Genomic DNA, 4,552 nt, shown 5'->3' with positions numbered 1-4,552 from the left:
AGTAAAATTACAGAAAAAGAAATGATGTTTAACCTTCTTTGAGTTTTACTTATATCAATAATATGTGTTCTAATACTCTGTAAGACTCCTAAAACTTAAATATGTCTTGGTATAAGTTCCAAATCATAATCCAATATTAAATTGTTGTATTCCACATAAATAACTAAATTTATTTGTCAGTTGTGAAGTCCAATCAGATCGTGGCTATATTTAGTCTTGTCCACAGTTAAAATGCTATATGAAGATGCTTATTTCTGGAAGTTCTATGCAAGGTCAGGAGGTCCCTAAAATGGATAGTTTAGAAAAACTCATAAATATAAGTTTTTGGTGGCTTTAAGAGCATCCCATTCGGTCTCAGTACAATGGCCCACTTGCCTAACCCTCCCTCTGCAAACACCAGGATCCCATATGGGCACCATTTCATGTCCTGGCTGCTCCACTTCCCATCCAGCTCCCTGCTTGTGACCTGGGAAAGCAGTCGAGGACGGCCCAAAGCCTTGGGACCCTGCACTCCTGTAGAAGACCTGGAAGAAGCTCCTGGCTTCGGATCAGCTCAGCTCTGGCCATTGTGGCCATCTGGAAAGTGAACTAGCAGATGAAGATCTTTCGCTTTGTCTCTCCTTCTCTCTATAAATCTGCCTTTCCAATAAAAACAAGTACATCTTTTAAAAAAAAAAAAGCATACCATTGAACAGGGAAAAATTGCAGAATTCTGATGGCAAAACTGGACTCATAAAATTGCTAACCCAACATCAAAAAAAAACAAGAATTAATCACACGGAACTGGATTGATGACGTTACGACATTTTTGTTTGTTGGAGACAAACTGCTGATTCTTTTTGTTTTGTTCTCATCTACTGAAATTTTTCTCCAAAACTAATGATGTATTGCAGCAAGCTGCTAAAATATACTTTTCTGAACTATAGCATTAACTTTTATTTCCCCCAACGCTTGGAGGCATACATGCGTATTCTTATTTTTACAGTGTTTAGTTTTAGACTTTACAGTTGTCTTCATGAATCCAAATAAGGATCTGTTCTTGTAGCAGGCTATGGTTGAAAGCAGTAGTTCTATCACAAAAACTTCAACTGGAATAGCATATTTTTCAGACATAACCAGACGTGTTCCAGGAACTGATTTTGACTTTGGAAAGTCAGTATTAGTCCATGGAGAGAAGGGCCCGGTGCCTTGAATTACATTATAGGAATTGCAGGATTCCTACCCTGACACTGAGTGAGGAATGTCACAACTGGTCAATATGTCTGAGTGTATGATGTAGATCTCACAAAGAGAGGAATTCGTCTGACTTTTTAGGTAGCACAAGCATAGCCTGAAGGCAAGGCCTTGGCTTAGTTTCCTAGTTTGAAAGAATTTTATGTGTTTAAAAATAAATTTTCAGGGCCCAGCGTGGCCTCACGGCTAAAGTCCTCACCTTGAACACCCGGGGATCCCATGTGGGCGCCGATTCTAGTCCCGGCAGCTCCACTTCCCATCCAGTTCCCTGCCTGTGGGCTGGGAAAGCAGTTGAGGATGGCCCAAAGCCTTGGGACCCTGCACCCGCGTGGGAGACCTGGAAGAAGTTCCTCGCTCCTGGCTTTGGATTGGCATAGTACCGGCAGTTGCAGCTCACTTGGGGAGTGAATCATCGGATGAAAGATCTTCCCCTCTGTCTCTCCTCCTCTCTGTATATCTGACTTTGTAATAAAATAAATCTTTAAAAATAAATAAATACATAAATTTTCAGTGCCAACACAGCAGCAGGCTAATCTTCTACCTTAAGGTGTTGGCATCCCACATGAGTGGTGGTTCATGTCTTGGCTATTCCACTTCCCATCCAGCTTCCTGCCTATCACCTGGAAATGCAGTAGAGGAAGTACTTGGAATCCTGCACCCATGTGGATCTCCAGAAGAATTTCCTGACTCCCAGCTTTGAATCAACTCAGCTCTGGCCATTGCAGCCATTTGGAGTGAATCATTGGATGGAAGATCTTTCTTTAATTGTCTCTCCTCCTCTGTAAAATCTGCCTTTCAGATAAAGCTTTACAAATAAATAAATAGGGCCCCAGCACAGTAGCCTAGTGGTTTAAGACCTTGCCTTGCATGTACCAGGATCTCATATGGGTGTCAGTTCATATCCTGGCTGCTCCACTTACCATCCAACTCCCTGCTTGTGGCCTGGGAAAGCAGTCAAGGACGGCCCAGAGCCTTGGGACCCTGTACTCCTGTAGGAGACCTGAAAAAACGCCTTGCTCCTGGCTTTGAATTGGCTCCGCTCTGGCTATTGTGGCCACGTGGGAAGTGAACCAGCAGATAAAAGATCTTTCTCATGTGAATGACAGGAATGCAGTCACTCTAGCTATCACCTCTTCTTCCTAGGGTCTAAATGAGCAGGAAGCTGGATTAGGGCACCTAAGGCTGGAGAGCAAACCCAGGTGCTTCAATATGACACATGGACAACTTAATCAATTCCTTTACTGCCTGACCAATGCCCACTCCAAGATCAGCCTTTAATGACCAGAGCTGGATTATGTAAATCAACCACGACTCATCAGGTAAGAGTACGGCATATATAACAATTCCTGACTCCCTGCCCTTTTATAGAATTGTGTTTACTTCAGTTCTCAGCAAGTCTTCTTGTTACCATGGTAACAGCATCCCTCTCACTCTGGGGAGCTTTGCCTGCATCTGCTGATGGAAGAAGTTGCCACACATTTGCAACAGAAGTAAATACTTCCCAGGAAGAACTTTTAATGACTAACACACCCACCAGGACTATATAGCATGGGGATCTTTAACACAAGTCTTGGCCGAAATGAGTATAATTAGCCCAGTGTTTTAAAATATTCATCTTTAACATCACTGCATGATTTAAGACTAAGAAATTGATGATTCATAATTTAGGTAGATCATAGATTACTGGGGTACCAAATGAGAGAATTCTTTTTTCTCAAAAGAAGAAGCACAGAGCTGGAGCTTTCTGCTGGGTTTTAGGACTGCCCCCAGCTAGTCTCCTCTGCCCGTAACCCAACAATGCCTTTGAATACTTTTTTGAAAGGGAGGAAGCCAGTTGCTGAGGATATCTCCTCTCTTTCTCTCTCTCTCTCTCTCTCTCTCTCTCTCTCTCTCTCTCTCTCTCTCTTTCTCCCTCCCTCCCTCCCTCCCTCCCTCCCTAACTCTCAATCTTGCTCGTGATTCCAACTATCTGTCTTCTTCTGCCTTCATTCTCTTTGGTTCGCTAACATTCCTTTGGGGTTTGATTTCAAATGACTGTTGGCTGGGGACCTTGTCCCCAGCTGTCTCCCTTCTCTCAGTTCACTGAGAGCTAAGGTTTGGAAATGATTTGAGAATGTCCCCCTCAACAGTCAGCTTTTTATTACTGTAATGAAATAGACAAGGCAGGTTGTTTTATGAAGAAAAGAGATTTATTCTGGCTCACAGCTCTGGAGACTCAAAATCTAGACCTTGACTTTGGCAAAGATCTTTTGGAACTGTATCATACCAGAGTACTCACACTTGCTCTCTCTCTCTCCCTCTCTCCCTCCCTCTTTTCTCCTATCTCATACCTGGAATCAATCCTGAGGGGATCCACCCTAATGACCTAATTCAATTCAATCAATTCACAAAGGTTTCACTTCAAAGTATCATAATTTGATCAAATTTTCCTAAGACTTTAGGGACTAAATTCTTTTATGACTTCAAGAGTAAGCATTCAAACCATAGCACCCCAAAGGTCCATCGTCTGACATCTTGATCCTTAATGTGCTGATGTGTTAGGGTGGTGGAAATTTTAACAAGTAGGGACTGGGGATCACGTCATGACATAGTGGATTAAGCCACAGTCTTCAGTGCTTGAACCTCATATGGGTGCTGGTTTACGTCCCAGATGCTCCACTTCTGATCCAGCTAGTACTGTGCCTGGGAAGGGAGCAGAAGGTGACCCAAGATCTTAGGCCTCTGTACCAATGAGGGTGACCGGAAAGAAGCTCCAGGTTCTTGGCTTTGGCCTGGCCCAGTCCTGGCCATTTTGGCCATTGGGAAGTGAACAGTAGATGGAAGATCTCTCCCTTTTGTCAGTCTCTCCTGTGTAACTCTACCTTTCAAATAAATAAATGAATCTTTAAAAGTAAAAAAGAGGTAGAGTCTGGAGGCAGGTAATTTGTTCATTGGAGCACTACTCTCAAAAGAGATGAATGATGGGCCCAGCTAAATCCTTGCCTTGCATGTGCCAGGATCCCTTGTGGGTGCCAGTTTGAATCTTGGCTGTTCCACTTGTAAGCCAGCTCCCTGCTTGTGGCCTGAGAAAGCAGTAGAGGATGCCCAAAGCCTGAGGACCCTGCACCCATGTGGGAGACCCATAAGACGTTCCTGGCTCCTGTCTTCATATCAGTTCTGGCCATTGTGGCCGCTTAGGGAATGACCCAGTAGACAGAAGATCCTTTTCTCTTTCTCTCCTCTCTCTGTAAATCTGATTTTCTAGTAAAAATAAATAAATCTTAAAAAAAAAGATGAATGAAATTCTCTCAAAATTTAGTTCTCATGAGAACTCATTGTT

This window comes from Ochotona princeps, chromosome 14 (assembly GCF_030435755.1).
Source record: "Ochotona princeps isolate mOchPri1 chromosome 14, mOchPri1.hap1, whole genome shotgun sequence".
Taxonomy (NCBI): domain Eukaryota; kingdom Metazoa; phylum Chordata; class Mammalia; order Lagomorpha; family Ochotonidae; genus Ochotona; species Ochotona princeps.
Note: the sequence above shows the minus strand (reverse complement) of the source record.